The sequence below is a fragment of the Hypanus sabinus genome, chromosome 24 (assembly GCF_030144855.1).
Source record: "Hypanus sabinus isolate sHypSab1 chromosome 24, sHypSab1.hap1, whole genome shotgun sequence".
Taxonomy (NCBI): Eukaryota; Metazoa; Chordata; class Chondrichthyes; order Myliobatiformes; family Dasyatidae; genus Hypanus; species Hypanus sabinus.
The window spans coordinates 25,841,427-25,867,561 of NC_082729.1; positions in this window are offsets into that span (position 1 = coordinate 25,841,427).

A 26,135-nucleotide genomic window follows, 5' to 3' on the forward strand; every position below is an offset into this window, starting at 1 on the left:
CTCGTCAGGACTGCAGAGGGTGGAAGAATAAAGAAGGCGAGCGGAGCAGATAAGGAGTTCAAGCTGGTAGACGAATGGAGACCAACTGAGCAAGATATATACCATTTATAGAACTGGAGAAAAAGGAATCTGATAAAAGAGGAATATTCACCATGGGAGAAAGGGAGAAAGGAGGGGCACGTAGGATTGATGATAGGGAGGCGAGGAGAAGAGGGACAATCGAAGAAGAGAGGATGGGGAGGGGAAATTTACCGGAAAAAGTGCAAAGGTGACAGTTTGCTTTTGATGCATCGACCGATAAAAAACATTTCCGCAGTTATCCCCGTCTGTACATCTTATAAACTGATATATTCCGTTCCGGTCATTTCACAGGACAAACAGAGCAGCCTAATGAAACGCTCATCACAACCTCCAATCCAAGCAATATACCAACGATACTCCTGCATTCGTAACGCAGAGTATCTGCATTCTCCTTTACTCTGGTGTTAAGAACCACACTCGGTGCCCGAAAGACCGGCAAAGCAATGTTGTGTTCTAACGCAGCATGGAATTCCCTCACATTTCTTCCATGTTACCAGAATGTCCTATCATTCATTTCCATCGTGTGATTTTTTTTTCCCAGAAATCTGAAGACCAGGATCCCGGCTCTCTCTGATAGCCGGTATTCATTCAGTGCCCTATGTGCACTGTGCTAGTTGGAATATAATCCCATATCCCAATATCCTGTTCAACTGTCTAAGTGGTCTATAGCATGCGAGAGCATCGGAGAACCCTCTCGTTATTAACAAAGTCGCCAGAGTAGCGTAGAGGTTAGCGGGACAATATGACAGCTCGGAGCGCCGGAGTTGGGAACTAAGGAGTTTGTACGATCTGTCCAAACTGCGTGGATTTCTTCCCACATTTCAAAGGCGTTCCGGTGAGTTGGATAATTGGTCATTGCAAAACTGTACTTTGATAGGGCTAGGGTTAAATAGATGGGTTGCTGGGCTACGCAGGCTCGTTGGTCGAGAAGAACCTGTTCCCCGCTGTACAAAGTGACATATAGATATATAGATAAAATCTAAAAAAAAATCCTCATAATGTTAATCAGCTGTCGTATTTGATGTGGATAACTGGACCCTCTCTCTCTCTTTCATGGAGACATGAACACCAATTATTCAAAGTTTCTATTGTGTAAATGATTCCTCTCCATGGTTTACTACAAACCTATCGCAGACAATACCATGTGAACATGATGTGTGTCCTTTTAGCATGCCTGGATCGAGTGAACATGGAAACCATGTTACCATTTGGAAGAGAGATCAGGGAACAACCTGAGGAAAAAAAGGACTTCCCTTCAAAAGTGAGGTGGAGAGGTAATACTTCAACCGGAGATTGGTTGAACGGTAGAGTTCGTTGACACAGCGGGAAGTGTATACTAAGCCATTGCTTTATTTGCACTGATAATATTGGCCTCAGATTACCTGCTGACAAAAAAGATGGCACTTGCACTGTTATTGGTTAGGAATTTTACCCCTGATTTCCTGACGAGTCAGGGAACATCTCTCACCCAGTTGACAACATTTGAGAGTTCGTGTATAAGGTTAAGTGGGGAACTAGCTCACTGGCTATTACAGTCTGGGGGAATGGTGGTGACCATTTTGGGAAGCTAGAGGGGCACTGCTGTACACTCGAGTTGGCCATTGGGTTTACGGCACTGATATTGTAGCTGTTTTTCCTGTGCAGCTTACTGGGAGTTCATGAGAATCATACCTCTCTGAAGGTCGCGACTTTCGCAGGGAGGGGAAGTAGTGAGGTGTCCTGTGGAAGCGTGGCATACTGTTGCCTATCGAAATCAGCTTCCTTTGTGTGGATCGTGATTGGCCTGTTTAAAAACTGTCTCTGCTTTTCCCATTGGTTTCCTTGCGTGCCACGGTACCGTGTGTCTCATTTCTACAGCATCAGGGGTGTGAAGAATTGCACGTGCAAAAGGTTCACCACCTTTCGTTTTGATCCCAGACATACAAAATCATTGAGAAGACGAGATCCGTGCAGACATTTAACTAAATATCTGTCTGTTAAATAATTAATTCTGCAGTTTGTGTAGCTTGTGGGAAATTAAATAATTGGTCGAACATTTTACTGTTCGTAAATGACTGGTTTACGTTGCATATTCATCCGGTATCAGTGATTTTGGTTTCAGTTACCAAACCCGTGAAGCGGCTTCAACATAACCGCGCTGTATTTCGAAACAAACAAAGGGAGTTTATCAGAATTGTTCATTGACATGTTACCGATACTTTCGTTTTCATGTTCCAATGGAAATGGACCATCTTTATCGCCGTTTGAATCTGGACTTGCAAGGCATCTAACAGAAAATCTCCTGATGGATTGCTCTGTCTGCTGAGAGAATCATTGGGGAATCTTTCCCACCCATCGTAATTATCTCTCAGGAGCGCTCGGTACACGCTATTGGCATTGTCAAGGATCCGTCGTGCCAGTCTCATAATCTGTTTGACATCCACCCCGACTATCCGGCAGTAGTTACAGTAGCATTAGAGCGAATACTGTTATGATGGGAATTAGCTTGTTCCTTCAGTTCGTGAATTTAGTGAACTGTCACGCTCTTCACGTATGAAGCGTCTGCCGGTTAGACTGCATATTTCTTTTAACTTCTGTCATAAACGCAGCTTCAGTTAAAGTTCAATCTTCTGATATATATTTCACTATTAAATAAACTATTACTGGTAAAAAAAATACGTAAATGCCAATATCAGCATTTTCTGTAACTGCAGCACCAGGCCCTACCAGACGCAAGCTAGCGCACCAAAGTCTTGTACACGATTCTCTAAACATGTAAATACATAGGCACGGAGGCTTTCTCTGTCTGATCAGCACTCACCAGGGTCTTTCTGCGTAATGGCAAATTCCTATCTTGGGATAACTTCCCAAAATGCAATATTCTGCGCTCGTCTGAGTTAGAATCCCTCTGTGATATCTTGGCCCAGGTAAACCACGTACCCAAGAACAGAATGGAACTATTGTTAAATTCTCCACTGTTTATGAAAGTTTAGTGTATTCCGAAAACCTACTCACCACATCTTGTATATTCTCATCCCTCTAGTTAATATCGATGACAGGCCTAGCACCGTCCAGAGTCGCCCACCACTTATCAGGGACCTCCAGTCGGAGAAACAATATTGCACGAGGACCTTCTGCTTTATATCATTTAGCAAAGTACATACCGCATAATCTACGCACGCAAAATGCTGCAGGATCTCAGCGGATCAGGCAGCAATTGATGAAATTACGTTTCTTGACTTCTGGCAAGGAAGGCGGTGGACGTTAAAATAAAAGAAAAGTTAGAGAGAGGGGAAAGAATACTATCAAGGAGGTGATAGGTGAAGTCACGAGAGTAAGGCGAAGGTCCAGAGAAGATTGAATCTGTTCGGAGTGGAGAGTGGACCATGGGAGAAAAAGAAAAAGGAGGGGCACAATGGGGCGGTTAGAGGCAAATGGAGGAGAAGGTAAGTGGTTGGAGTGAGGAGAATCAATTCAAAATACGGCTTAAAAAATGAAATCTATAGAGTAGCTTAACAAAATGGCAGCTATTTTCCTTCAACCGCCTGGCAAGGACGAAGACAAATGCTTTGTGATCTAACGATAACGGGCATACTTACCTCCTGAATTCACAGACTCTATACCGACGCTTCTATTTTTTAAGAACAGCATTCTATCCAGCTTTTACCAGGTGCTTTCAAGCAGAAAACTCCCAGTAAATGATGTCGGAATGATTGGACTGAAAGCCTGTAACGTGCCCTTGCGACCTTTTAAAGAGATCAGAAACTCCAGTCGGCGTGACTTACACCAACGTGCAAGGATGAAGCAAATAACTCAGGGAAGGCCTCTGTGATATCTTCTCTAAACTCCTAGAAATTCCAAAACCTTCCAGATTAGGCAGTGGTGATGCATCCACTTTAATATGTTTGATGATTGTAAATAATTTCCGCCCTGTTCATGAAAACGTTTTCTAAACCAATGAAAATATTTCCAGTATTTTTTAAACAATTGTAACATACTCCTTAGTAATCCCACCTATCGACCGTGGTTCGTGACATAGACTGCTCTGCTGATCACCAACAGTCTTACTCTTTCCCCTGTCATGAAGATACTCCCAGTGACGCCACAGAACCTGTTAATGTTACTGGCAGATCCATCGCTTACTTTCGGATTTCCCTGTTGAGAGAACTATTCATCATTATGTAGGCCAGAGGTGAATAGAAAAGGTGAGAACCGAGAGTAGGAAATCCACCTCACAGAATGGATGCCGTAGAGCAGTTCCGCAGAAAGGCAGCTCCATTCACTCAATTTCATGGCAAGAACAAAGACAATTCGTTTGTCTACTTCCACTGTCCTTGACTCATTGGAATTCACTTATTTGTCTTTCTGGTCAAGAGATCCCTTCCGCTTGATGCAACGATATTTATCTTAGGATGATTAACCTCCTCTCGTTGTGTTCACTATGCATGGAACTGTCATGGACGCCCAGCAAACTTGTTACATTTACATGAGATAAAATAGAGGTAACTTTTACGTAGCTCCTGAATTCACGAATCGATATCGACAACCGTCTCCTCTGCTTCATAAGAACATAATCTTCGTAATCAGACTGTTTTCTATCCCCTTTGCTGCAGGGTTTTTCCTTCAGAATTCCACCCAGTTCATTATGTCAGACTGATAGGCCAGAAGGTCCTTTACTTGCCTTTCCTATTCTTCAAATACTCCTAACCACCCCACTCCATCATCTGCACTTCGTTTCGTTCCATTCAGACACACTCACGAATCTCTGCTAGATGCTACCCTGTTTCACCACAATTAACCCTCTGAAGCATAACTATGGACCGGTCATTATTGACAAGCTATATCCCCAGCCACGCCCCACAGCCTTATGGGCAACCTCAAGAGAGGCGAAGACTCCGGGAGTAAACCCAGACAGAAAATCCGGAGTGGTGCTGCAAATGTGGCTGGACGTCACTGAACATCCTTCCAGAAGCCACCGCCGCCCAGCTGGGACAAAATATATTGCTTCACTATGTTTTGCTCCACTGGGGCCGAGAGGCCGGACTTGACGACTGTGCACCTCAGGATCTCCATACCCCTAGCCCAGTTTTGTGCTTTGGAGAGGCTATTCCTATGCCCATTTTCTCCATTATCCTCCAAGACAGCCGGTTGCCAGCACAGTGCAACATGCTGCCAGACTGAAAATTCCGTTCGTTGCTTTACGTGATGGAGAGGTTTTGCGCCGTTCGTAGTACTGTTTATCGGCTCTCGAAACTTTCCTGTACAATATTATAACCCGTCGAGGCCGTTGACACTCTTGCGTGTCTCAAATCCATTGAAATCCTCTGCTAATTCTCCATCAGATAATCATATAAACATATAACAATTACAACACGGAAACAGGCCATCTCGGCCCTTCTAGTCCATGTCGAACGCCTACTCTCACCTATTCCCACCGACCTGCAGTCAGCCCGTAACCCTCCATTCCTTTCCTGTCCATATACCTATCCAATTTTAGTTTAAATGACAATATCAAAACTGCCTCTATCACTTCTACCGGAAGAATATATTTTCTCTACATACCTTCCCGTCGAGATTTGAATGACAATTTAGAAGTCTGCAGCGTAACTCCACGAGACTGACCGCCCAATTATTTTGTCTGACTGCTAAGCTGGTACACCTCGCCTCTTTTTAACACTATATTTAGTCCGGTGGAAATATGGAAGTTTCTTCGAGAATTAACTTTCCATTTTGTCACGTATCGAATTCGAGGACGGCGTGCCCGGATATCGCCCTGTTTAGAAATATCGTATTTACTGAATTTAGAGATACAGCGTTGTGCAGGCCTTGCTGGCTCTGTAACCCACCTATTTAACAGCAGGATAATTACAGGACAATTTACAATGGCTAATTTACATACTGAACCGAGTTTGGATAGCGTGAGGGAACAGGACAACTTGGAGAAATGAGTGCACGGTAAGGATGAAAAGACTCCTCAAGAAAACGCTGGAAGCTGAACTGCAAACTCTGACGTCCGAGCTGTAATAGCGCCCGCTAACCGCTACGTAGCGGTGGCGCCTCAAGTAAGTCACAGAACAGGATCCACCGAGCAATGGGTGAAACAGCTTCTCTGATGGAGACACGCTCTGTATGACGGAGAGCAGTCTTCACTGAAATGCCGATAAAAGGTAACCCTGCTGCTCTGTGAGCGATGATAGGGTGAAAGTGTGCTAATTGGAAGAGTCAGGCTGGAGGAAGTCCGGAGACTCAGTTTAGAATATGGTGAAGAGCAACATGTGATATTAACTTCGCCGTAGATGTACCGACGACGGTTGTGAAAGGAGGAGGGAACGCCGGAGCTACAGTAATGTCAATAGAATTTCCAAAGATCTCATGCTTGCGAGAGTTAGAAACTTCCCCGAGAAAACATATGACGTCTTGTGGAGAACGCTGAAGCCATTGGGCCACTAGCCTTCTTTAGGTCGAGATGAGAGGAGTCTGATGCTGCAATAGCGATGATTCATTTAAGAAGAGGAACACATCATACTTTAGGGACTTAGCTGGCAACATTCCAGTCTGAGGGCCCAAGGAATGTGTACACGAACTGACAGACTTCGCACGGCCACCGTGAACAGTTGACACAGCTAGGTTGCTCATCCAGGACATATACACGCAAATGTACGATAAATCGGCCGCTGACATTATATGGATTCCGACAACCCTGTAAGTGGGCTGTTTGCACCACTCCCTTCAGAAAGCAGGCTACTTATTTCCATGCCAGGAAAACCAGACAATAGCAGTTTCCTTCCTCAAACAGTGAGGCTGATCAGGTCCTGCGGCTATTAAACTAGAACACCACCCCCGATATCCTCGACCACCACTACTTTATCAATTACTGTCAGTCACCTCATGCACAGGCACTCCTGGACCTAGCATTGCTTTTGGGCCACACAGTTAATCCATGTATAAAATCCGGTTGTTGATTTAGATATATTATATTTTTTGTTATGTTCATTATACACTTATGGTTGTAGTGTGGCATCGGATCCGAAGTAACACCTATTATGTCCACTTTACGCTTGTGTACATGAAATTACATTAAACAATATCAAATTTTGAACAAACCAGTGTTTTGAGGTCTTATTAATTATTATAGAACGGGATAATTCCGAAATGCCGAAAGCTCGGTGGTGACAGCAGCACGTCTTACTTTGCAGCCCGCAAGGAATTGTGGAGGAGCTCAGCAAGACAGGAAAAGTTGATGGAGGGACAAAAGCGAGAAAGAATAAGTAGTAGATGACCGTGTCAGGGTATATACTGGCGTTATGCGATTCTAGCAGATATGAATTCAAGTGGGATATAGTTTTCAGCTCTTATTTTAAATTGCAAACAGGAAATAGAAGTTAAAACTTACACTGACCCATAGAATAAATGATATAGTTTGCAAAGTTGTTGTCAGGAGGCAGTTACTATATCAGCCAAATGCTAAGAAAATGGTGTTGTGTTAATTGGCGTGCATCACACTCGGCATCTGTGAAAATATAAATTTGCACAATTGTAAACAAGGTCAGGGAAGCCGGCAGACCAGGCTGATGCTGTCACGTAGCATCGAACATGGTTCCAGGTGAAGGCAATCAATGGTGCGGGGAACTTGTGTGATCAGCGACGCAGCTTCACAAGGACTAATTTTGGACGACTGGGTCCCCACCTTCAGCAGATTTAGAAATATTGTGTCCATCATTTTGTCCCAGCATCGGTATTTGAACATTTGGAGGTTTCTCCCCTTGTAGATATACAATGAAAATGAACCATTTGTCAACATAATATATCAAAGGCAACAATCTCATTGTAACTATTGTAATGGATCACAGACTGCTGTCTGTTATCTTTAGGGTACACAACTCGATGTGCTTTTGACCTTGCGAGATTCTACCCAATGGATCTCCAATGAATGTCCGCTTGTTCTGATGGCTAAAGGGTCCTATATCAGAAGATACAGTTTCTCTCTGATAACACAGCAACAATAAAAAGAAAGTGGTCGGAAGAGATCAGAGTAGAAAATGGAGTAGTGTCTGCCTGCATGATAACGAATTCGTGTCTGGGCTGGACACAGATGGGCAGAGGATTGTAAAAGAAATGGAAGGTTATGATAGTGTGCAGAGAGCGAGGTTTAACTGAGTTTCCATGTATTAACTAATGCCGTCAGTTGGAAGTTTCCAGTGGAAAGCCCTGGCCCTTTCCTGTATGGTCTATGGTCTATTTTGCAAAGTCAGTCTATGTTTCTCCGTTGGAGTTCTCTAATACACCGGGGTATAGATAAATGTGAAAGATTGTGAAATCTACCGTGATCTCCATGCAACCACTCCCTCCCCCACACGCTACTTGTGACATTTACCAGTAACATTTTAGACGAAGAGCCCGAAGAATTGCAGTTCTGGTCTCCTTACTTGAGGAAGGACATACAGACTTTGGAGACGGAGCAAAGGATGTTCACCAGTTGATTACAGATATGAGGGGGTTAGATAATGTGGAGAGATTGAGTCGCCTGGATTGTAATAAATTCAGAAGGATTCCAGGATATCATATAGAAACATATAACATTATGAAAGTGGTAGACAAGATAGAAGCAGGAAAGTTGTTTACACTAGTAGTTGAGACGAGAACTGGCAAGCATATTGATAAGATTTGGCGGAGTAAAATTATGATGCAGATCAGGAGGTATTACTCTTCCCAAAGAGTGGTGAATCTCTTGGGCGTGGCAGGAGCACTTACTTATGATGGGATTGTATAGAATGCACAGTTGGATTATTTTCCCAGGGTGGAACTGTAAACTGTAGAGAGCATGGAATTGAAGTGAGAAGGGGATAATTTAAAGAATCCTTACAGTGTAATTGCATTCGGAATATTTATGCAGATATTGGCGGATCGTGGAAGATGATGAAGATTCTGAAACGTTTATTCACGATGAAGACTGTTGGCGATTTGGGAGGCAACATGGCAGATAGAGATTAATCCGGAAATAGTAACCTGCTCAAGATAGGGTGCGGGATGAGGTCACGAACATTTATAAAATATTTGGTGAATAAACTGGAAACTGAGAAGCTTTGATGTATCGTAAATTCAAATCACAATAAAAGAGAAATTCTGCAGATGCTTGAAATCCAAGCAACACACACAAAACGCTGCAGGAACTCATTAGACCAAACGACATCGATGGAAAAAAAGTTCGGTCAACGTTTCGATCCGTCGACGGTACACTTCTTCAAAGATGCTGCCTGGTCTGCGGAGTTACTCCAGCACTTTGTGTTTGTTGCATGTACAGGTAGTTCTTTTGTACTCCTCCCTATCTTTCTGAACTTGACAATGCACGTAGAGACGCTGATAGAGGAAAGCGCCCGCATTATTCCCCATATCGGTTAATGAAGGGGTCAAGAAGTCATGCAGCAGCTACAAAAGTAATTGAACATCGATATCTGCAACATCCGGTAAATTGTCTGCCACTCCCCTTGCTACTTTTTCAATTCTCCATTCTGCCCCTCTCTTACTTTTCTTCTCTTCACTTGTCCATCAGCCCCGTGTACTACCTCTCATCCTTCCCTTTCTCCCATCGTCCTCTCCTATCAAACTCATTCATCTCCAGCCCTTAACTCTTTTACCTATCACCTCCAAACCTTTTCCTTCAGCTCCGTCCCCTAGCATCTAACTTCACGTGTCACATTCCCGTTTGCACGCCTTTCTCTCCTCTCAGCCTCTTATTCTGACTTGTCCCTCCTTCCTTTCCAAATCTGATGTAGGATCTCGGCATCAATTATCGACTATTTATTCATTTGTATAGAGGTGGCCTCGCCCGCTTCGTTCCTCCAGCAATTTATATCTCTTGCTATGAATTTGAAGCATCTGCAGAATCTCTTGTGTGCACCATTCGTTGGTTCAAGCCCACTTGGACACTGTTCGTCTGCCCGTCTAAACATCACTGAGACAGAATGTTAACCAAGCAGAGATCTGACCACGGAGACAACATGAGCAGTTTAAATTAGCATCAGTGCTGACATCCCAATTATGCGCCGAAGAGCCTATTGATGTGCTCCGCAGAGCCATGTCCACCAGTTTCTGACTATGATTCGGAAACGTGAGTTGAAGGCGTCTGTGGCCCTACATGATTCGCCGCGTAAATGGTCTTCTAGGAATATAAATGATCATCGAGGCTATCAGTAATATGAGACGGATCCACGGGAGGGAAGAACAAAAATTCTAAGACAGTGCATTATTCCGAATAATATGGTAACCAAGGAAAACTGGGTGTACAGTCAAGATCTATGCATGCATTGGATTGAATGCTACAGGTCTTAGCGTCAGAATTAAAGTCATGTTAAAAGCAAACGGAACATTTACCCAGTCGCTGACTGTTATGTTTGCCTGTGCTCATCCGGCTTGTAAACATTAAATACAAATCCCTTTACCCCTCCACTTTCAGGTACACATCAGATACTTCTTCAACTGGGCGCCACGGTTTCCTGTCTGGGGTCAAAAGACGTTCTCGGTAGCAGGTGAATTGGTCATTGTCAATTGTCTCGTGATTGGTATTCAATAGGCGGGTTGCTTCCTGGGCTGGAAGGGTCCCTTCCTTGCTCTAAATCTAAATAACTGAACTAAAACCTCGACTGACTTAAATGGCACAACCACGTCCGGAAGCAGATTTGGGACACCTCCCATACTGTGTGTGAAACAGTATACTCATATCCTCGCTGTCATATTAAGGATATACTGGCTGGTTTTAGACAACCCTAACATGATAATCAAATATTGACTATCCACCGCATCTATGCTTCTTATAATGGTATAATGGCACTCTTCGGCCTCCTTCTCTACAGTCTGCGATACACATTCTGCACCGAATTACTCTTCAACAAATATTTTGTAGTTTTATTCAGTAATAAGCAAATGTTACAGATTTCTGATTTCAGAGTGGGGCTGATATCAGTCGAAGTTAACTGCCTCAATAAATCTTTCTCGTCATAGTTGAGGTAGACGATGACGACAGTTCTGTCAATCTGTGTGATGTTTGAAGAATTATCCAGGAATTTTAAACTAACATCAGAGAGTGGAAAAAAATGTGAAGACCTGGAATAATCTACGCTCGAAAGAGAAGGGCTTATGCACTGAAAATCAACATGGAATTGGTGGACGAATATTGTGACAGAGTTACTTCATTCTTATCTTAAAAAATAATGGATTTTAATTTAAAAAATGCTGTCCGGATTGTCTAGTTATATTACGCTACCGGCCGATGTCGACCAAATTTGTTTCATGTTGTTGGTTACATAAATTTCAGGGTGGGGTGATTGGCTGAAGTACGTTTCTCTTCCGTTGGGGGATTCATTGTTTCGATGAACCGATGTCAGTCAGTCTCGTTTCCCATTGCTCTTGAGAGGCATGCAGAACGGCATGGATAGACCGTCTCTCTCTCTCTCTCTCTCTCTCTCTCTCTCTCTCTCTCTCTCTCTCTCACGCGCGCACACACACACACACACACACACACACACACACACAAGCACAGTAATGGTTAACGCACGAGGACGGTGAAGCTAGGTTGGGAGGGTGATGGAGTGGGGGAGGGTGTTGGAGTGGGGTAGGGTGTTGGAGAGAAGGATTTGGATAAATAGACAGAGACCTCTGAACCGTATTGCCTAAAGTATTTTGTTCCTGCGTTGATCATTAGTCCTTGAAACGGAACTATGTTAAGGATTTTATTAACGCACCTAATTAACCTTAGCCAGGACAATTTACAACGATCAATTAACCTACAATTAGATTGTCGGAGAAAACCGGAGCACGGATAGGAAGCACACACGCTCAAGGGAAGGAAAACAAACTCCTTACTATCAGCGAAGGAACTAAGCTCAAAATTCCGGAATGCCCCGGGTTGTAATAGTGTTATGATAACCACTAGGCACTGTGGCTCCCAATGCACTTGCGATACCAACTGACATGATTGAAACCAGTGGAACTGCATATGTGAATACCATGTCATTAGAGTCACGTGGACCTGACGAGGTGGAACGCGGCGTTCGCAAACTGCCAACAAAATCGTCCGAAACGTAGAAACTTCTGTCTCTTTTTAATGGAAGATTTTAAAGCAGGAATTTGAGGGACAAAGATTCATTTTAATAGTGTTTTAAAATTTATTGGTACAGAACCGTAACATGCGTTTCCACTTCAAGGAAAACGTACTGCCCAATTATACTCATGTGCCCAATTAGCCTACTTACCTGTACGTCTTTGGAATTGTGGGAGTAAACGGGAGCATACAGAGCAAACAAACGTCATCACATAGGAAACGTTAAAAACTTCAAGCAGATGGTGTTATGTGCACAACCGACCGATGTGCTAACCGCTACACATTTGGTTCAGGCAGGTGGGAGGCGCGGATTTGTCAGCTCCTCTCCCCGCTGAATGTGTCTCATATAGCTGGTGAATGGAGATCTCACCACCTCCCGCATCTGCTCTCTGAACTTCCTCTAGGTCAGGGCGTAGAGCCGTGTTTGTGCAGCTGCAGCCTGCAGCCCAGCTCCCCGAATATCGAGGGTGTGAACACAACCACAAACATGGAATACGCCAGGATTGACAGAGCAAAAACACACAAACAGGTCCGGATAGTGTGCACAATAAACACCGTCCACAACAAAATGAAATTTGCCGACACGACCAACAGTAAAATGAACGACTTTCTACGGTTCTCCATCTCCGGGTCTTTGGAACTCTCCTCATTGCTGCGATTCCGGAGTCTCCTCCGGGCTCTGTTTGCCACTAACACGTGTCGGATGGTCAACACATTGTGTAGCAGAATTACCGCAAAAGTAATCACAGGCGTCAGGAGGCTGCGGAACTCAACTACTGTCCAGGCGACTGAGATCAGGACACAGTATCTTCCATAGCAAAACGAAGGCCTGTTACCTATCTGGCATTCACTCTAGTGCAAAACAATGCCTGAAAATATTCATTAACAGCGCAGCGCAGCCAAAGTCCGCAGAAACACAGCCGCGTTCTCTCGGTGCAGTATTTAGTTTTCAGATCCTGGCAGCAAATAGCCACAAATCGGTCAAAGGTGAACATGACGGTGAACAGTCGTTGGTTGCGTAAAGTAGGGTGGCGTGGACATTACACACGGGGATGTTCCACAGGAAATTAATCGCTTTCCAATAAACAATCGGAATCTGTCACAGTACCAGGTCTAAGATAACAACCAGGAGATCGGCTGTTGCCATGACCATCAGGTAACGAGTGACTCCTTTAGAGAGACCGCAATTTCCCCGGGACAGGACCACAATCATCAGCACGTTCACAAAGAAACACGTGATTGTCAGTGGGCAATGAATCCAGTCAGTCGATCACAGAGAAGAAATATGGAAATATGATTTTGAAACATGACTTGTAGACTGCAGTTTTCCAATGTCGACTATGTCTGCTGTGGACGAGGATTATAGCTTAGTGATGTCGACAAAGAACTCGAAAATAACGTCACCATGCCAAACAACGAACAGCTGAGAAGAAGTTTTCCGGAATTTCGGTGGATGAATTTGGAAAACGGCTCGGATTTAGTTATTAAAATTTAAGTGATATACTATTACCAAAGTGGCAAACAAGGTACAGGGAAACACTCGCCTCCACACTGTGCACACAGATCAATTCATTTCTCAGTACTTTGAGACGGTGCTATAAATTCAGCTCCAGTTCTCAGGCTTCTTCTGCCGGTCTCTTAAATTTAAACAATTTCCCACAAATCTAACTGAGATATAATCTCTTCTGAACTAAGCTCCTAAGCTGCGGAATTCAATACCTACGAATATAAAGGGTGAAGAGGCCAACTTAGAACCTATTTATTTAATATTGTTTTTAACTAAATTCATTTTCTCTGTTCTTTTCACGTTATATGTTTTAATTTTTTTAATTTTATTTTCTTGACTGCAATTCATCGCATGATAAAGCTCCTTGAAAACTGTTTCTTATGAATTAAAACTTTAAATTTCTTTATAAATTGTTATTACTTAAAAAAAACACACGGATTACGATCGACTGTGTGAACTGCACCATATAATTAAATTCCCAGCAAACAGACCTCTTACTGACCCAGTGACCATTACTTCTAACTGTTTCGGTAATCGAGTTGCTGGACAGGACCGTACCAGGAAAAGCAACCAAAGCGAGAACGGGATAGTAGATGGGCTGAATTGTCAGGAGTAAGCACCGGATCCGTCGGTTTACTGTCATCCAAGGGTTATTCGAAAAAATGTAAGGAGGTAGGCTGAAGACACCCTTCCCCGTGACTGGAACTTTCCATGGTCGTATTTCTCGATGCAGAACAATTTTCCGTCCCGGGTTCCAGTCGATGTCGCGCTTTGCACGTCGCGGACCCAACCTTTCATGTTAAGTGCCACTTTGATGTTCGCAACTCTCCAATTATTGTTTTCACGTGTGGAGACGCTGTTATCCGTGTGTGACGGAGGGGTTGTTCACGCTAAGACTGTGAACCTTAATCGAAAGGAGCAATTTTAAGTAGAGCTGCGAATCCTCCAGTGACACAACCAGACTCCGTGCGGGCTGACGTTAATTGCTCAGCAAACATCAACGGTTAACCCATTTGAATCCGGATCGCTGGGGCAACGCGTAATCAGAATTATTTGACAGGGTGGTGATGTCCAGGATGTATGACCACCGATGCCGGACATTCGTTCTGCATCATCTCGCAGGAGACACAAAAGTCTGAACACACGTACCATCAGGCTCGGGATCAGCTTCAATCACACGGTTATAAAAATATTCAACCCTTCACATTCATGATTAGACAGACTCTTGCTATAATAACCTTCCTCACTCTGGCTTTGCAGTTTGTTGTTCGCCTTCGCCACACTTGTTCTGTGAATGCAGCACTTTATTCTGCACTCTGTTATTGATTGCATTACTTGAAAACTCAATGCACCGTGGAAATAACTTTTTTTGCGTTTATTTTTTGTGTTTTTGCGTTGCATTGAATGCGGAGTAACATAAATTCGTACTCCTTTACACTTGTGAATGAAAATGAGATTAAACAATTTCGAACCTTGAAATAATACTCATTTACCAATTGACCACTGTGCAGTGGGATGGACCAATGGGATCAGGGAACTGCCTGCAAGGCTGCAGGAGTCGTGGTGGGTGATCCGGAATTCTGCTAACATTGAACACTCCTCAGAGTGAAAGACTAAGATAAAATTCTTGCCATGGAAGTGCGGGGGTTGATATAAACCCGGGAATTTCGCCGCATCTAATCTGACGTCACTGCGAGGGCGATGAATGAGTGGATATTTTGTACCGGACGAGAGACACTTCGCAATTAATGTAAGGACAAATTGCTTTATGAAAGGTACTTGGACCTAATCTGCATTAAGTCCTGCATATTTCATCCTGATTTACAGCCCGTTCACACTCCTGAAACTGTGATAACCCACACAGAGTGCTGGGGAGGTTTGGCAGGTCAGACAGCATCTATAGATGTGAATAAAGTGTCGACGTCTCGAGTAGAGACCATTTTAAATAGAGCTGCGAATAGGACGGGAGAGGACGGAGGCGCATGCCAGATTAAGACGGTGTGGGAGGAATTACGGAGTACAGACAACACGTGATACTTGTGGCTAACTGAGCGGTCAGGTGGGTGGGAGATGAAGAGGGATGAAGTAAATTCGTTGTAGTTGATATTTAGAAAAAGTAAGAGAAGGAGAAGAAGGAATCTGATAGAGATTGGAATGAACCATGGAGAAATGGAAGAAGGGGAAACCATCTGCTCGTGAGGGAATGAAGGAAATGTAGTACCAGAATGGATAACTGAAGAAAAGGGATGGGGAGCGGAGAAAAGTCCATGACTTAAATCCATGACATTTTGCTTTATACATCTACCAAGCAAACCAAGCTACCAAGCAAAGATATTTCCACACTTTTAGCCGTATGCATATCTCATAATTTGATATATTTCCTTCGTGGTCACCTCGCAGGAAAAGATAAGACCATCTTACCTAATCTCACTTGATAACCTGCAACCCAAACAAATTGCTAGAGATTCTCTTCCGCAGCTGATTGGCATCCTCCTGTACTGTAGTGACCAGAATTACACACAGTACTCTAAAGCCGGGCAACGTAATGTTTTGCACATGAGAGCGTTGTAGTAAACAGAAACAGCCATGACTGAATCGTGGAGAAGTCCTGTTGGGCAGAATAGCTTCATTATGATGCTGTCATTTGCGGGTTCAATACCGCACCCTGGGTGCCTTTAACTTTCCAGTTTTACCCTTTATTCTCACAGGTTCGCCCAGCCCTTCGCCTATTGATAAATCCCTCTAAATACTCTCTCACTAAACGTTTCTTCTTTCCATTCGACTATCTGTACTGCTAGATGTCGTCGGAGTTACAGGATATTATCCCTGTTCTATTTTATGGATTAATACCCGCATCCTTCCTTTCCTTTCCCATCACCATCTGAAAATTAACAATCAATCCTACAGGATTAGGGGACTACTGAATAGTCTTGTAACAACCGGACAGAAGCTGTCTCAAGTCTGACTTAATTTCCTTCAGATGGGATAGAGAAGCAGAGGAAATGTCTATAGCTCAGGAAATGTTGTTATGTGGGCGCTTTATTGTACAAGAAAGATGTGCAGTCAGAGTTTCTGAAGTGGAGACAAGTTGACCTAACGGACCCGTCTGCGATAGAAAGGGAAGCAGCGACAGCGAATTCACCGGGAGCGTTTGGTACATCAGCCTGCAAACACCCCTTGTTTCAAGTGTGTGGTACAGATCAGACATCAGTACACTGCAGGGCTGTGTTGCGCTGTGTGTGTACATACGGAGAACCAGCATATGTGTAGAACGTCGGAAGTTGTGAGCACGCACTGGACTTCGGTGCACAGTGGCAACATTTTGGGATACACACGAGTGCACCAGGGAGCTGTGTTGTGAGTCGTGTGGACAGCCAAATACCTGTGGAGATGGGTAGAGCATAGGGATGCGTGTGGAAACACAAGACAATGGAATTGTGGTAATCATATTTGGATCTCCGTCCTATATGCTGATTTTGTTATCAGCTTTAATCCAGTCAGAGATAATGGTATCGTCGGCAAACCTAAATATGGCATGGGAGCTATGCTTATCCTTACAATTATTGAATATGAAGCAAATTAATCAGTGGGCTCAGCATACAGTTTTGGTGTACCTGTTCTGCTGGAGAGTGTGCAGCAGATGTTGTTGCCAATCAGAACTGACTGGGGTCTGCATGTGAGGATATCGAAGATCTATTTGCACCAGGAGGTATTCAGAACAATTTCCTTAAGCTTATTCATTAGTCTTGCGTGGGCAATGAAATTAAATGCCGAGATGTCGTCCATAAAGGTCATGTTAATATCTGCAGATTTGCTGTTCAGATTTTCCAGCTTTGAGTTCATTTCTCATCGTAGCCAGAGACTCCAAACAGGCTTGTTTGAAGAAAACCCTGGGTCCTCCTCGAACAGAAGCCCTGGTTGAGATCTGAAATATTCTGAGAAGCATATTTCGATACCAAGAAGGGTACAAGAAGATACCAAGAAGATAAAAAAAACAGAAGGGTAAAAGAGGTGAAGGCATAATCTGTGGACGTCCGGTCTTTCGGCTGTTTATATCTCCCTCTTATTCCTCTCTCACTTGCCAATAATCTTTCCCAATCGACCTCTGCAAGCTGTCGCCTCATTGTGTGAATATTAGCCTGACTCTAGTTTCGGGTCTCAGCTCGCGGACACTTTTCCATTCTTTTTCATCCGAGAAGTAATAGTAAAACTTGCAACACTGAGTTTGAAGCTGTCTTTGAGCCTTGCGTTCCTATCTGCTTCCGAAGGGAGAAGGGTAGCAGAGAGAATGTCTGTCGTTCAAGCGGATTTTATTCTGCTGGCTTCTTGCCGTGCCAGATCGGTGTGTGGACCAGCGTATGAAGTTGAAGTCCATTGGCCCGACGACTTGGGATATACTTATAATTGACCCATATCCCCAGCCGCCACCCAACCCCCACCCACGCAATCCTCCTCGTTTTAAGAGCGGGCAGAATTAAATTTGGCGCAGATAGGCAAGAAGGCGATAATCGTTTGAATATATAGGGAAGACGGGGGCATCAGTTTAACTCAAGATCCTTAATACTACATTTAAAGGAGGTCTGCATTATTGTCCCTATTTTGTCGCACTCTTGCAACTTCGTTCTCTTTCGCAATTCGCTTCCTACCTATAGCTTTCTCTCCCTCTTTTAAAACCTTGCGTGCTCCTGTTCGTACTCTCTCCTGCACTCATTGGACCCGAGCTCCTCTGTTAGCGCCTGTTTTTCTTATTCATTCCTCACAACTACTTTCCACCGACTCTATCCGTACCTTCTCTCCTTTTCTCTGCCTCTCTCTCTCTCTCTCTCTCTCTCTCTCTCTCTCTCTCTCTCTCTCTCTCTCTCTCTCTCTCTCTCTCTCACTCTCTCTCTCTCTCTCTCTCACTCTCTCTCTCTCTCACTGTGTTACATTCCCACTTACGTTATTGTCCTCTCTTTAACTTCTCTTGTTATCCACGGTTGTGTCTTTAAAATACCTTTTCTTGTTAGGAATGTGTTTATCCTGTTCCCGAATTGCTTCCAGGTTTTGCTGCTCTGCCGTCATCCCTGCCAGTGTTCTTCTCGAATCATGGAAACGTAGAAAACCTACAGCACAATACAGGCCCTTCGGCCCTCTATGTTGTGACGAAGATGTCCCTGCAATTCTGGCCAACTCTCGCTCATGCCCTTTCCTCCACTGAAATACTGATACAGCTGACTTTAGCTTCTTCCAACATTTCAGGGTGAAAGAGATAATTTATCAGCATATTGTGTTCGCTTTTCCCTCGGGGTTCTCTTACCTGAATACCTCTAATCAATTCTGGTTCTTTGTACAACGCTCAATCCAGAAAAGCTGATCGTCTGGTGGGCTCAACCACGAGCTGCTCTAAAAACCCATCTTGCAGGAATCCTAGAAACTTCCTCGGAGTTTCCCAATCGAATTGGATATTGAAGTACCCCTTGAATAAATTTCCTTTTAGGCATGCATTTTCTTTCTCCCGTTGTAATCAATAGGCCACGTCCTTAATACTGTCCGGGTATCTGCATACAACTCACAAAATTGTTTTACTACCCTTGTGTTTTTTAGCTCTATCCACAATAATTGATGATCTTCCGATCCTATGTCACCTTTTTCTAATGAATTGATTTCATTTACTTACCGATAGAGCAACAGCGTCCCTCTGCCTTCCACCCTATGCTTCCGATACAATACGTATCCTTGGGCATTAAGCTATAATCATATGAAGATTAAAAGCTATAAGGCATTAAGATATAATCTTTCAGCCTTAGGTCAGTTTTGCCGAAAACATCAAACCTGCCAAGTTCACCCAACTTATTCCGTATACGCACGCAATCAAGTACAACAACTTCAGCCCTAAAATCACCCTGCTTGATTTTGTCCAACTTTTAAGGTGCACCTCACCCTGTTCACTGGAATTTTGCTCAATCAACATCCTGTACTGACTACATATTATCTCTGTTTGTAAATCAGCTACCTCATCTTCTGCACTATTATGCACCCTTCCTGCGATAGTCCTTCATTTAGAGACAAGATACTCAGGACACTGGTCACGACATGCTCAAGCTTTTGATTTCGAACTTTGTCCGAAGGCTTACCAACATTTGCTTCCACAACCTCTCCACTAACTGTCTTGGCACTCTGATTTCCATTCCCCTGCAATTATAGTTTAAACAAACCTTCCTCCTAGGTTATCAGGTTATCAGTGCCACGCTAGTTCAGTTGCAAACCGTTCCTTTCGTACAATTTCTATCTTCCCTGAAAGATCCAAAACTTATATCTCCCTTCTATACCAGCCCCCTGGGCACGTATTAAACTGTATAATCTTCCTGGTCTTGCACTTTAACGTAAAACCCAAGTCCCTGAACTCCATATGCTGGACCTCGAAACCCGTTCAACACGGGTCATTCTACCTGCATGGACCACGACATCTACCTGTTCACCTTCACATTGAGAATAATAGTGACTTGATCGGACATAGCAAGGAACCTGGCAGCCGGAAGGTAATATATTATCATGGAATCTAGGTCACGCCGAAAGAACCTCGTGACCGTTCCCCTGTTTCCACAGAATCCCTCCCCAACTCCGCTTCCCTGTTGAGTAAGAGTTAAATTGAATGCGCGGACCAGGTTTTTACGACCCATTGAACGGCGCCTTTCAGCAAATCACCCATTTAGCACTGGCCTAATCACAGGACAAATTTGACAAAAAAAAATAACCTACCAGGTGGCCGGCATTTCGATTGTGAAAAGTAACCTGAGCACTTGGGGGTGAAAATCCATGCATACATGGGACGAATGTACAAAATCGTCTCAGTAGACTTCGGAGTTGAACTTCGAACTCCGATGGAACGAGCTATAATTGTGTTGTGCTGTCTGCGGCGCTACCATGCGGCTGCAGGTAAGTTACCGATCAAGAACCACTGAGCAAAGGAGCAAATATAATGGGAGATGGAGACACAGCCACCTGCTTCCTGTTCGCCGGAGAATGAAGTGTTTCACAAAAAATATGTGGAAAATAGGCAACTCTGTTGATCTCTGAGCCATAACAGGTTGGTAGCATGTTAGTTTTAAGTGTCATGCTGACAAAAAGACAGGGTTCTCCATTGAGAATGTGGTAATGAGCAAGATATAATATTATCTCTGCAATGGCTGGTCCTGACTACAATTGTAGAATAAGGAGAGTTGGGCATGGGACCAGCAAAACAATTCCGGAAAAGCCCAGAGCTGTAGAAACGCCAACAGATCCTCCGAAGAATACATCGCTGGGAGAGGAAAGATCTTGGCATAGAAGACGAGTTAAGTAGTCTGAAAACAGGGGAAGGCACAGGGTCGATTTCTCCCCAATCGGCCCAGGCCTGAGGATCCTAGCAAGATGTGCTGGCGGCCTACGCCACAGTCGGCGTGATGGGATTCAAGAAGAAAAGGAAGACTTAATATTTTGTCGCTTTGCTGACAACATCCAAGACCAAGTTCTTAGGGCGTTTGCACGTGATCTGAGTGAGAACGCAAGGACATTTACAACACCGTTCATCCAGGCCTGGAGAGAGTGACTAACATCAAAAGGATCACAACCTCACAACCATCAGACTGTTAATCCTATTCTACAGATTCAGAAGGCTACGTATGCCCACGGCAGGACCACAAGCAGTTATCTTCCCCAAGCAGTAAGTCCGAATAACATCTCCAACCACGAACCCGCCCCTGCAAACACTCACTCACCAATAGTTTATCACCTTATCCACCGACAGCCCAGTACCTCGCGTCCTTTAAATTAAATCGTAAAATATTTATTGAATGGACTGGATGTTTAGAAGCTTTGATGTACAGTAGGAAATTTGACTGGGCCTCCATGTCTTTCTGAATGTAACATGGCACGGAGAGATGTAGAGAAGAAGGCATGTGCATCATTCCATAATTGGTCGAGTTTTTGGTGATGTTCAGGAAGTCACAGCTTCGTGGATGTTTGAACGTAAATATCTCCAAATTCCAGTCCAGGTTCCCCCTCTACACTCTTCTCTTGTTTAATTCTCCACTCTTGCCCACTTACCTCCGGGTCCCTGGAACTATCCCTGCTATTGCTCGCAGAGTCTCCTCGGGGCTCTGCTCGCCACTAATACGTGTCTGATGGTAAAAGCAACTGAGTAGCAGAATAACCACAAACGGGATAACAGGCGTCAGGATGTGGCTACTGAACTCAGCCATTGTCTTGGACACTGAAAACGCGACAGCATTTCTTGCTACGCAAAAACAAGGGATGTTAGAAAGCTGATACTTGCCTGAGATCAAACAAAAAATACCAGAAAAAGTTCTTTAAAAAGCTCAGCGCTGTCACAGTCTCCAGAACCACAGCCGCCATTCTCTCGGTGCAGTATTTAACTTTCAGATTCCGGCAGTGAATAGCCACAAATCGGTCAAAGGTGAACATGACGGTGAACCACACAGAACAGTCGTTGGCTGCGTAAAGTAGGGCGGCGTCGACATTACACACGGGGAGGTTCACCAGAAAATTAAACTCTTCCCAATAAACAATCGGAATCTGCTTCAGTAACAGGTCTGAGATAACAACTAGCAGATCGGCTATTGCCATAGCCACCAGGTAACGAGTGACACCTTTAGAAAGACCACACTTCCCCCGGGACAGGCCCACAATCGTCTGCAGGTTCACTATTGGGATTGAAAGAAACGTAAGCATGTCACTGGGCAAGGAGCAAAGACAGCAGTCAGCAAAGTCACAGACAGGAAATATGGAATCATGTTTTTGAACCCAGACTTGAAGACTGCAGCTTCAAGCATCAGCGATGTATGGTGAGGTCGAGAAGTATAGCTCAGTGAAGTCGACAAAGAACTGGAGAATAGCGTCACCGTGCCCAACAACGAACAGCTGAGAAGTGTTCCCGGATTTCGGTGACGATGTATTTGGAATAGGGCTCGAAATTGGTCATTGAATTGGAATTGCTTTACTATTACAAAAGTTGTATAAGAAACTGCATGGGAACACGCATCTATACACTGTGCACACCGAACAATTCATTACTCAGTGCTCTGAGACGGGGACGCAAGGTCATCTCGAGCTCTCGCGCTTCTTCTGCCGATCTCTTAAATTTAAACAACATTACTTAAACAGAATTGGGAAATCGTCGATTTTAAACTACACTCTAACCTGGTGAGTTCAATATCTGAAACTTTAAAAGAGTCAGACTCAGTTGAAACATTTAAATGCCTGCTCAGAACCTGCTTATTTAGCATTGTTTTAATTAAAATACTATTTCTGTTTCCTTCAGGTTTTTCAGCTTGTATTTTGAAAACATATTGAAACTTCATTGTCTATATGAACAGTGTCCTAGTCACAAATCAGCAACAATGAATATATAATTGAGCCAGTTTTTTTTATAACGAATAAACATTTATTAAACACTGCTAAAAAAAAATCCGAATGTAAGCAAACGACTAACTTAACCGGAAGTCAGCTACTGTGCAGCATCTTGAATCGATCTTACAGCGGTAATGCGAGCACAGTTCTTAAAGTAGTAATGCGAAGGTCAGAAGATCAACACAGTCAGTTAAAATTAGAGACTTCTTGAAGGGTGTTAAATTCTCTTTCGTCGCGTTACTGCTGATCCCAGCTGCAGTATGCTTTTCCCAAAGGATTTACGATCGAACGAAATAAACGCCTTGAAAGGCAATGACCTTTCTTTGGCGAAACTTTGTATCCAACTCACTGCTCTTTTTTGGCATAGCAGGAATTATCACGGACACAAGTTACTGCTTCCTCCCGTGAAGATTAAACAAAGGTCGAATCGGTTTCACCGACGACATTAATTTTCCAAATCCTTCAGTAGGTCCGAACTCCGACGTATTTCACTCTCCACTGACTTTACCGGCAGTATTGTAGCGAAACTGCCAGCAATAAGCTTTGAGATTAAGGCAGAAAATAAAGCTCCACTTTAAAATAAACCTGCGTCATAACATCGGAAATAGTAGCAACATGGAATCACTGGTGAAATCATCCACCGACTGCCCTGCGTCAAAGGGAGGGGTTCTCCTTTTACACCCTATTGAAAAAAAACTATCACATGACCTCTCACTGGCGGGAACATCACGTCACTCGCCATCACAAGACCATTATCTCATCTCTAGTACAGCCTCACTTGCAGCACGATCACGTGACAGGTGCAATATACCCACGGGACATAACACTCTTTAAGTATTATTGTTGTTTAAGGAAAAACACGGAGACAAATGTTATTGACTCGATCCGGTCAATATATCAGAGGCTCATCACCCGAAGTTCAGTCAGTGAGGGTGATCGACTGTGTTAACCGGAACATATTACTAAATTCCCATCGATCAGACCTTTTTAACGGTCTCCGTGACCACTACATGCCAGTCTCTCGTTCGACCAGTCGGTGAACAGGAACGTGCCAGGAAATGCAGCCAAACCGAGAGCGGGAATATAGATGGGCTGAATTGTCAGGAGTAAATACCAGATCCGTTGGTCTGCTGTCATCCATGGATTCTTCGGAAAAAAAAATATAAGGAGCCAGGCTGAAGACGCCTTTCCTCGTCGCTGAAACTTTCAATGATCGTATTTCTCGTTCCTGAACCATTTCCGTCACTGTTCCCAGATTTTAGTCCCTGACTGGCGCCTTGCACGCTGCTGATCCAATCGTTCATGCAAAATCCCACTTTGATGTTCGCAACTTCCCCAATTATTGTCTTCCGCTGTGGAGCCGATTCGGTCCACGTGTGATGGAGGAGTTGTTCTCGCTGGCACTGTGAACCTTCATCAAGGGGAGCAATTTTAAATAGAGCTGCGAATCCCCCAGTGTACCAACCAGGCTCCGTGCGGGCTGCTGTTAGTTAATGAATATACTTCTATGGTTAACTCCTTTGAGTCTGGAACGCTGAGGGAACAGGTAAAGCGAATTATTTAGCAGGGTGAAAATGTCCAGGATTTATGACCAACAATCCCGGAGATACGTCCTGCATCATCTCGCAGGAGACACAAAACCCTGAAAGTACGTACCATCAGGCTCAGAATCAACTTCAATCACGCCATTATAAAATATTCAACACTTCCCCCTGACGATTAGTCGGAGTCTTGATATCACAATCTGCCTCGTTGTGACTTTGCAATTTGTTGTTCTTGCTCTGTAACTGCAGCGCTTTATTCTGCACTCTGTCATTGTATTACCTGGAAACTCAATGCACTGTGGCAATGATTTTTTATCTTTCTTTTGTTTGTATGTTTTGCGTTGCATTGAATGCGGAGTAACAATAAATTCATTCTCCTTTACCCTTGAGAATGGAAATGATATCAAACAATTTCTAATCGTTAGTGGCGTGTGATCCGGACTTCTGCTAACATAGAGCAGGCTCCTCAGAGTGAAAGACTGAGAGAAGACAGTGCCTTTGATGGTGGAGGGTGATGTAAACACGGGAACTTTGTCCCATCTAATCTGACGTCACTGCCTGGGCGATGAAGGAGTGTATCATTCTGTTTCCGATGAGGGATACTTCGGAAATTATGCTGGGACATGTTGACTATTAAATGGATTTGGACCAAATCTGTATTAAATTCCTACATATTATATCTCGTTTGGCGGCCCTGCCACTCACCTGAAACAGTGACAACTACAGGGGTTCGGCAGGTCAGCCAGCATCTCAGGAGGTGAATAAAGAGTTGCTGTTTTGCGTCGAGACCGTTTAAAATAGTGCTGCGATTCAGACTGGCGAAGAAGGAGGGACCTGCCAGAATAGGAAGGTGGGGAAGGCGATAAGTAGTACAGTCTGGTACGTGATGCTTGTCGTCAAAGGAGCGGTTCGGTGAGTGGGTTGGGAAGAAGGATGAAGTAAAGACGTTGCAGCTAATAGTTGGAAAAGTAAGAGTTGGGGAACAAGAAATCTAATAAGAGACGGAAACAGAGCATCGGAGAAATGGAAGGAGGTCACACGAGGGAGGTAACCTGCTTTTGAGGGGATAAAGGAAGACTAACGCCAGAATGGGTATTTGAAGAAAATGGAAAGGGAGCGAAAAATTATCGGAAAACATTACAACCATGGCATTTTATTTTTATGTACCTATTACGGCAAAAAAAAAATCCACAATTTCACACGTCTGCAGATCTCAAAAGTTGATATATTTGCTTCAGGGCATATAAGAACAGCAAAAACTAAGAACAGGTTACACAATATTTCTTCATAACCTGTAAAGCAAATAAATTGCCAGAGTTTCTCCTCCGCAGCTGAATCATATCCTCCTGTTCTGTAGTGACCAGAATTGCACACAGTACAGTAATGTTCTTCCACCAATGCTTTATCACCTTATCCACAGACAGCACAGTACCTAGCGTCCTTTAGGAAGATGGGACCCACAGTAAGAATGCTTTGTTTTTACGATTGTTTTCTTTATTTAATAGTATGCTTTCCTGCTGCACAGGACCAGGAGTAATAA